Raw genomic sequence first — 10,443 nt, 5'->3', positions numbered from 1 at the left:
CTGAGTTGCCCACAGCCTTTGTAATTTGTAATTGAAAAAAAAAAAAAAAAAAAACAAAAAAAAAACCAAAAACCCTACAACAACAAGGGGAAAAACCCAAAGAACAAGCACTGTAAAAAATTTCCCTTTAGCCAAGTGATCTATTTTATTTAGGGCTTTTCAGCTGGATAAGCTTCATGCTTGTGTTCCAAGACTGCTCAAAGATGATAAAGCTCTTCCTTGGTCTGACTCAATTTTTGAACAAATTTCTATTTGAATAAATTGCAGAAAACAGCTAATTACAATCTGTGTTTCTCGCTGAAGAAGAATGGCTGTTAATAAGCACTGGATTGAGTGGAGCTGGAGGYTGTATTGCAGGATACCAACATAGACATCAAGGGCTGATAAAATGAGAAAACAATGTAGGCAAACAATTCTTAACCTGATCTGGGGAATGCTTCTAAGCTTCATTTGGATTCTTACCCATTAATCAGTAGCGTTTTCAGTCTCATAGCAAGAATTTAGCTTCAGGGTTTTTGTGATTTGATGTTTCAAAATACATGATTGAAAAAAATGGCTGTTATTTTTCCTCCTTTTTTTCTTTTAGTACTTTTTATGACCAAATAGAAAAAAAGCACAACTCTTTTATTCTTTCCTAACTTTGGTAACCTAGTAACTATGTTTCTGAGACTAGTTGACTGTACCTTTTAACCTAGAGGTTTATAAATCAGTTTACCATTAGGAGACAAGGCCTAGAGTGTCACTTTAAACTTGTGTTAGTTAATGTGGTAAAATGAAGCTGAAGGTTTTTYAAGGCTTTTATTTGTTATGCTGTTTGTCACTATAAAGCCTTGTTGTAAAGCAATGTGTGTACTGAGCCCTAAGTACTGTGTGAGAGCAAGCACAGTGCTCCTGGTGGTTCTTTGATCGGATGTGGTGGATCTGCAGGCTATAGTTTTATGTCCAGAATATGTGGGTTTGTGTTGTTTTGGTTTTTTTTTCCCCCATCACATGATCATCAGCCCTTTCACTTGCAGTTTCTTGCATATTAGGATGTAGCATTGAGAAGTGAATGCATTATTCCAGTTGCTGGAGTGGAACCACTGCACTTTGCCTTTGAGGAGAGACTGCTTCCTGCAGCCTGATCCTGTGCAAGGACAATACTGAGCATTATTGTTACAGACCTGCTGGAGCCATGTGCACTGAGCTGTCTAGGTTCTTGTGGGGAGAGAGGGCTGAAAAATAAATCTTYAAGGAGAGTGTGGCACTTCCATAAGAGGATTAACTCAGGTGCTTYGCCATGCTGCACGGATGAAATGTTTGAATTCACCAATGTATCTTTGTTATACCTAAAGCATTAATTATGTGTMTTTTCCCATAATTTTTACTTAGTTGTATTCTTCCAGGATATTTTCAGAAACCAAAACTAGTCTTGAGGACCAAATGTGTTCTTACTTTTGACAACATGTATAGAAAATGCTGAAGAAGCTTTCAGCTGTTGTAGTACTTCTGAAGAGGTTCAGAGTCACTATGTGATTCTGTATAAAAACAGAAAGCTTCAATAACTAGCAATAATTGCAAAGGATTTGCAGACCAAAGGAAGGAATGTTTGGTATTAAGGTAGTTCTTGGAGCACAGTGTGTTCAAGGCCCTCTTAATTTCAGGGAATGTTTGGCAATGACTTTGCTGCTCTACACTAACCAGTATTTTGTACAGAACATATTCTGAGACCTGGCATTTTATATGTTCTTGTGTATGAATGTGTTCAATAGATTTTGAATATTTTATTGTCAAATTTGATAATATAATAAAGTTGATCTAATACAGATTGTCTCCTGTTGTGAATAATGTGCTGTCTCAGTTCTCAGAGGAAATGAAAACTTGGTGCTGTTTCTTCCCTAAAGGTGCTTGGTGTCTCTCATGGTAATTATTTCTTTGGTTAATCTTCCAAATGCACTCTCTTGTGGTGCATTTGGAGTTCACTGTTAATTGTTCTTGAATTTATGGAGATGTGGACTGAGAATATGCAATGTCTTTTTGCTTGCATGTTACTTGCTCATCTTGTGTTAAAAGACATTTCATGGGATGCCTTATATTCTGCTCAGGTAATTATTTTGAAATTACTTCTTCACTCCTGAGGTGTATTAAATGCCTGCAGTTGCCTTTATACTGTTGGTTTCTAAACTGATCCACAAACCCATGCATGATGATCATACCATTTTATAGTTGTATAAAACAATCTTTTTCCAATTAGAAATAGTGCATTGTGGCTCTGAAGAAACTGCAGTGCTAGACAGGGATTCTGCTAGCACCTGGGGTTTTTTTATGTGATAAAGACTAATGCAGGTTGAGTGTTACTGACTGCTGTTCCTCTCTGTGCCCTAGATGCCAACTGTTTAAACATCATGTCCCAGTACAGGTCTTGTTCRTGCCTTTCTCAAGGTTCATTGACCCCATATGATTGCAGGAAAAGGGAGTGTGGCCTTCCAGCTCCCTGTTAATGTGGGGAAAGTCCTGAGCTAAAGCCACATGCCAGTTCTTGCATGTGAAGCACAAGAAGCTGGTAAGGCTGAGAGCATAGGAGAGGGGAGGACAGAATGATAAAAGGCCTGATACAGTGATGCAAAGCTGTGAGAGAGACATTGTGGTGTAATGCTGATGTTAGCATGGCTTGTGCAACGTTTAAATAACAAAATTACAGTTGCAGCTGATGCTATTTTGCTGTGCCATCTTAAAATTATTTCAGTGATGATGGGAATTACAGTTTTGAGAAATTRTGTTGACTTTCTCTTGCTTGAGTTGCAGTTTCTGTCCAAAGTTCTAGTAGCTTAATAGTTKGCTTCTGTTTAAGATTTATGTACTTTGTGGTCATTCACATCAACAAATGAGAGAAGTGGAATATTTAGCTCTCAAATCAGCACCCTTTAGGCAAAACCACAATATAGCATGAGCCCAGGAAATGCAAGAAATTAATACACAATGTTTTACTAAAAATATTGATGTTAAGTTTGTTTTAATGGTTTGTATATGTGTATATGCAGTAGAGGGCAGTAGTATATAAGTTACAGGGTTTTTTAGGTAATGTTGAATGGCATCTGTGTAAATTTTGCTTGAGAAACATAGGATTTCAGGGAAATAAAGACCTAAGTTTGATATCTACAAAATGTTTCTTTCCTGAAGCAATAGTGCATGTGCAGACTTGGAGGAAATTTTATTCTGTGTGATGTGAAAAGCAAGAAACTTCAGTTTGGTTCCAACTCCTGAGTAAAACAMTCTGAGGCATGAATTAGATATCCACTCACATTTACATGCTCAGATTAACGCATAAATTGGGCACTACAACTACGTGGAGTGGATTGGTCTATAGTACTATGATGTACAAAAGAGACTTCTAAAAAAAGTGCTGCMAATGCTGTCAGCTTTGTTTTCCTATTGCACTGCTGAATAATGGATAAATCTTGTACCTCAAAGTTTTCACTTTGCTTGTAATCACTGACTCACACCTAGTAACCTTTCTGGGAAGGCAGATTTATTGAGGAAGCTGCAATTCCATGTGTAACTAAAAATGTCACCTTGTGTAAGTAAAATCATCAAGACAGATGGTAAATTTGACTGCATGAATATACTGTGCCTACAGTTTAATTATTTTCATCACTATTAGTATTTTTGAGATTGTTTTATGTCTGAGGTAGTCAAAGAAGGATAGTAGTACTGGTCTAAGAAGGTTAAGGTTAGCTGTTAACATTATTATGTGCTAGCAGAGCCGTTCTACCTGTATAAAAAAAAAAGCAAGATTACAATCTAGGAAATCTCACTAAATGCTTATCATGACTAAATACTATTGTGACTAGAGATTAAAGATGGCAGTGGAATCTGTAAACTGGTAAGGGGAGGAGTAATAAGGGGTCTTTGCTATCCGCGTCATGAGAACACACTTTCAATGACCAAACCAAAACATGTCCCTGCAGGTCCCAAAACAGGGATTGGCCAGCCCTGCTTTACACRGTTCAGGTGTCTGGAAGGACCTTTGGAAGGGGAAATGGTGTAGTGAATTGTTAAAGAGGTTTTAGTGGGAGTAAAGCCGTAAAGTAATGATATAATCTCTGATATGAGTGAAATCCTCACTTCTGGGGTAACTGCTTCAGCCTTGAGCTCTTGTGATATTTCTAGGTGAAGGAAGTACTGGTGGTCCTGTTTGACTCAGCCATAGGTAACTTGTTCAAATTCCTTTAAATAGAATCTAATCATGTACCTTTAACTCCTAAGTTGTGCTCCTGTCATTAAATTATCCTCAGTCTGCAGCTTATTTGCTAATGAGTAAGGGCAAAGCAGTCATGCTACTCTTGGATAGAGGAAAATGTAATGTGTGAATTAATGCACTTTCTGTATAACATGTACCTTGCTAGTAGCTTTATTTTGCTGAACTAAGTTCCAAAGCAGTTAATCCCTTGTGAGGGTGCATCCTTGTTTTCTCATCTACTGGTAAGTATATGTTACTTCACATTTTCCATGTCCCTATTATACCGATTAGTATTTTTATGCAGGCTCAGATACAATGAAGAAAAACAGAACTAAAATATGACATAGCATGGCATGACAGGACAAGGGGGAATGGCTTCAGACTGAAAGACAGTAGGTTTTTGTTGGAGATCAGAAATTCTTTACTGTGAGAGAGGTGAGGCATACGCAGTGTTTGCCCARGGAAGCTGTGGATGCCCYATCCCTGGAAGTGTTCAAAGCCAGGYTGGATGCAGCTTTGAACAATTTGGTTTAGTGTCTCTGTACTGTCAAACATTGCAGGGGAGTTGGACAGAGATGACCTTTAGGGCTCCTTTCAACCCAAACCTTCCTATTARCATAGTGGAATGCTGGGTGTTTATATTTTAAAAAAACCCTCAGTCTAGATTTGGCTCCTAATTCAGTGACACAAGCCCTTTCCTCCTTGCCTTCARTTCAAGCCTTTCCAACCAGGCTTTTGTCATTTAGCCCAAGTTTTTCCCCCTGCTTAAATGGTGACTAAATCTCAGCAAAAATAAACCCTTCAAAGCCAAACACAGCATGAAACTCTTCCACACAGACAGAAGCAAATTGTTAACAATCAAATGTTATGTAGAATCTGTTTTTGGAGAGAGACCAAATACTGCAATAATGGCAAATTAGCTTAAAGAAACCCATGTTTTCTTAGCAGGGATGCCTATACAAAGATGGCATTTAGCTCAGAAATTAAGGGTRTCAGGAAATCAGAAAAGAGAACTGAAATGTCATGAAGCAGGAAGAAGTGAGAGGCTGGGCTGGTAAAATGTCTGTCAGGCTACGATACATTTGTGTATGTTTTTAAAATCTACTTCATCAAAGCAAAACGAAAATTCTGACTCCATGAGAGAAAAGGGAAAAAAAACTGTTACTAGCTGCCCTGCAGCCACTGGCATTTGACTATTTTACRTCAAAATCTACATAGCAAGAGCTAATTTAAAGTTCCCTGGGTTTTCAACTGGCCAGCAGAGAGTGATGTTGGATTGTTGAACAGTAAAGACTGCAGACTGTCTGGGAATCCTGAAGTTATCAGATATTTGCACAGGATCCACAAATAGATCATGTGTCTTAACAGCATGTTTCATGTGAGAAGCAGCAAAGGATCTGGATTTACATGTGGAGGTAGAGAAAACATAATGTTTTCTATCTCCACTTAGCTAAAAGTCATTTAGCACTGCAGGTTTCACAGAGCTCTACAATCCATGGTGAGGGACTTGCCTAGATCTGGTCACTTGGTTTCAGCTCTGAAGATGTCTCAGTTCCTCGTTAAGGAGTTGAGACTCACCTAAGCACCACAAGTCTCACTGTTTTTGCCATTTTTTCATGTCTTCCATTTTAAGARCACAGACCACAGTTTGTCATTTCCCAGTTCAGTTCTGCCTATGCAATAAATTCAATGTCATCATGTTATTCCTTTTCCAGCTGTTTTTGTYATTAACTTTCTGGGGAGGAACACTAATTTATTACCACTGAGACAAGGACATAAACACACCAGACAGTAACATACRTCTCTAAAACAGGAACATCACCTAATTTAAACAAGARTTTGTCTCTGTAGCAGCTTAACAGTAGAACAAGACAAGTTTTATTACCTGTAATTCATATGTTTATGATCAGTCTAGAAATTTTACTGTAAAGTACAACTTGTACCTTCCGTGATGTCATCTCATAGAGTGTAGGTGAGGAAATAGTTTGGTCCATGGCAAAAGTTGGAGATTATATTACTGATTTTTTTTTTAAAGTGCCAGAATTTGTTAATCCATGAAATAATTCCATATTTTCAATGTAATAATGACCTGTTGGATGTATGCCCAAGTATGAACAACTACTAGCAAGTGTTTTTTTTCAGAAGCATTAAACAGTGAGGTGCATAAGAAACACTGCTGCGATGATTCTTTACTTCTAGACCCTGTTAAGTGTTTACATATTCAAAATTTTATTTAGTTTTCCAGCTAAATACAGTTTTAGTAATACTTCTTAAGGTTTAGCATAGCCCTATTTCTGTACAATGAAGCAGGCAGGATTTGGGATCAAATCTACTTGAAAAMGTTTTCTTAGACTTAATGTAAGGCTGTTCTTGGGAATCAGTATTTAGCATCAGGCCCTTAAGATACATTAATGGAATAGAGTAAGGTACTATGCATTCACTCCTTTCTATGTTCAGTCAGTATTTTTTTCCTGGATGTTTCAGATCAGTAAACAATTTAATTTGCTGCCATTTGTTGTTTGTTTCTATTTCCTGTACTCACTCCAATTAATAATTGAGAAATTAAACTGATTTGTTTGGTTTCACAATGAATAGAAAGTGAATAGAAAGGCTCAGACMGACTTTTCAGAAATGCACAAACTCATGATCCAAAAAAATACTTTTTTTTTGCAAAGAAATGACAGGTTGAAAACAGGAAATGCCGTATTTTTGTCTGTTGAAATTGGTCAGGTTGTGATAAATAATAAGAGCATAGGGTTCAGWCCTGACCTTACATTCCAACTGTTTCACTATAACAGCTCTGAGTTCCAGTTGCAACCAAGACTGAGCCAACAGCACCAAAACAGACTGGSAAGCTCTGGCTGCCTTCAGCAAATGGGAGCAGACAGGGTAGCTTCCTGTAGGACAGAAACCTGACTGAAGCAGCCCAAAACGTGGCATTGGAAGCTCATGAGATTTGTCATAGATTTTTATTGACAAGCTGTTGATCACTTCTTTGGTGTTGTCATGCCATCTTTACTATAATTCTGGTATGAATTGGTTGCAGGGAAAGAATTYGTTTTCTCCCAAGCTCTGTGGGTGTCATCAAGGCAAGCAGTGAGTCAACATCAGAACAAATTTGACTTCACTCTATTGTGATTTAACCTCTGCAAGGTCCTTGATTCAAGATGCAGCATCTACACCTTTCCAGTCCTCAGCACAAGACCACCATTCTCCATGTTATCAGTTGCTCAGAGTTGGTGCACAAACTTGTCTAAATATCAAAGTTTAAAATGATGGAATGCCTCTTGATTCAAAATGGATGTAATGGGTAATTTTCAACCCACTGCACTTGTAGTTTGGGACACAGCTATAAGACTCATTTGCTTTTCTAAATAAGGGACCCTATTTCAAAAGGTGTGTGGGAAGCTATGCACAAATGCAGTCAGTAGGAATTTGTATGCTAAACTCCCACATTACATTAAAATTTCCTGCACCACAGGAGGTGGTATGTAGGAGTGGGTGGGCAAACTTCAAAACAGAAGAAGGTACTGAATCACTCAAAGAATTCTCCTTACTCTTTATTTATGTATTCAATTACTTGTTCCAGTTTTTACCTCCTAAGCACACTTATTTTACAGGGTTATTTCAAGGCTGAATAGARGTGCTACATTCTTGATGCAAACTTGTCTTTACACCCACTTCCTCCTCTCTTTAAATCTGAGATGCAAAATTTTACTGAAACATGATGAACCACCTCCCAGAGCAAGTTCCAAACCTAGCTGGCAGTTGTCAGTTATTRACCAGGTTTCCTAAAGATGTACCTTAATTCTTCTACAGTTGATTTAAAGACATTCATATTTTGCAGACAAACAAGTAGTGTTGTGTTACAGTTCACATGAAACAGGAGAGATAATGAAGAGCATGAAGGGCTTATGTATTTGAAAGACAAGCAAAAATGAGAAGGTAAGGAACAACGCAAAAAATGTAATTAAAGTTTTAAAAATAGACATGGCTTTTTATGTGTTAAAGCCTGCTGTAACMATTGTTGCTGGAAAATCTCTAGCTCTGATGAAGAGAGTTGAAGTAAACACTACTGCAGGAGTGAGTCTTGYGTGGTAACAAGGACTTAGATTTTTATCAGGGTGTTTTTGTTCAGTGTAGGGGCATGAATGCAGTGCAGACCTTTAAAAATCAGACCTGTGTCTTAGAAAAGCAGTAACAAATTATCATCTTCACTAATGTATGAAATAGATTGCTCCATRTAAGTAACATTATCACAGCCACTTTTGCCTACTTGTTCCAGCAAGTTGCTATTCATATTAATTTATGATGCAATATATAGAGAAGGCTCCGGAGTGATCTAATTGCAGCCTTTCAGTATGCAGTCGGGGCCTGCAAGAAAGATGGAGAGCAACTTTTTACAGGGGCATGTAGTGACAGGACAAGGGGGAATGGCTTTAAACTGAAAGCCAGGAGGTGTAGATTAGATGTTAAGAAAGAGTCCCTGCCCATGGCAGGGGGTTGGAATGTGACGATATTTAAGGTCAATTCCAGCACTTTTAAAAAAGCCATTTTATGATTCTGTGCATATATGGTCCATATTGTCATGCAGACTTTCATTGGATGCATCAAGAAATGCAACTTTTTGTTCATCCAGGTGTTAGAACTGCCCCAGAGTTGRCAAACAAATGTTCATTGGTTAAGAAGCTTTCCTAGAAAAATAGCAGTGTTTGAATCCTAACACTGCATGGCTGCAAAAGAGACTATGGCTGGGTGTCTGCATGATTCTAGAGCAGCAAAAGTATCAGGGCCAGCTGCTTGGACAGACAATAGTTAACCCTTGACCAAAGACTGTATTTTTAAGTGGTCACAATTGATTCTAATATTGTGTRTTTAAGCATTTCTCCTTTTACAGAGATTTCAAACCTGAGCTTACTGCACTTAAAACTCAGCTTAGCTTTACCATCAATCTGCTCTCTAAGTTGGACTTGCATTGAAAAGTCAACTCTGAAAGGAAGCACATCTTCWAATTCCTTATTGAATTCTCTATTTCTGGTAATCTGCAAAACTTCTGCCTRGAAAAACTACATTTAGTCCAGAGACTTATTATATGATGCTTTTAAATTRGCTTGTAACTTTTAACTGCAGTTGTAGAGCGGCAGGGTTTCATTAGAGATGTTTCCAAAACTAGTAATTACCCTCTTAATGAGCCCTTGATGATACTGTTTATATTTATAATTAGATTTACAGGGGACACTCCATCAGTTCAAACACAGCTGGGTGCATGATGCTGGCTGAGACAGGCAATCCACTGGAATGTCCAGTCAGACACAATTGCCTTTTGACAAAACCACTGAGAACTGACACCCTGTGATCTGCAGAGCTAATGAAAATACTGCTGCTTTGCATGTTCCACAAAAAAAATGGTGATTCTCTGCTAGAGGAAGGATTTTTGTGTTTTTTAAAAATATTTTAGTCAAGTTCACTCTCAGTTTTATACTCCCAGTGTTCGTGGATAATTGGAATTTTGTGAGGGGGGGAAAGYGTTGTCTCATTCACTGAGATGCTTAGCCCAAGGACAAGGGGGAATGGCTTCATACTGAGRATATGTTTAGATTAGCTATTAAGATGAATTTTATTTACTCCTATTCTTTAAGTTAGAATTATTAGAACAASATGTATTAGTCCATGATCTTATAGAAACTTTCTTAGTCTACACATGCTGTCTAGTCCAGAGATAATGGGGCAAAGTACAGCACCAACTAAATACAAATCTACAAACCAGAAATTTCAGAAATTCCTAATGTTTTATTTCTACRTTGCTAATAATGGGCAATGTTTTTGATTCTTTAAAACTCAGACATGTTAAGAAGAGAAAAATATTTATGTACATGTCAGGGTGATTTGATAACTTGTAGACATATTTACTTGTGAAGTACCTAATGTTAATTATTCTTTCTGTGTTAATAATTCTTTACTGTGTAGTTATTTTCTTTCTCAATATCTTTTTACTTTGCTTTTCTCTGTTCCATTTATTTCAGAGCTTTTTTCTACCCACAGTACAGTTCTACGCTACAAACATGCCCAGGAAAACTAGAGGAGCTCCATGGAAACTAAGGTATTCCTTTTCAAWCTGATTAATTTTCCTTACATAACTGCCAGTTAGAAGATAATCTGGCAGAGCTAATGCATTGATGAAGATGAGTTGARCATACAGGCAGTAATGTATTTACTCAGATTGC

The sequence above is a fragment of the Malurus melanocephalus genome, unplaced genomic scaffold (genome assembly GCF_030028575.1).
Source record: "Malurus melanocephalus ecotype Western Australia unplaced genomic scaffold, MMel_1.1 scaffold_40, whole genome shotgun sequence".
Taxonomy (NCBI): Eukaryota; Metazoa; Chordata; class Aves; order Passeriformes; family Maluridae; genus Malurus; species Malurus melanocephalus.
Note: the sequence above shows the minus strand (reverse complement) of the source record.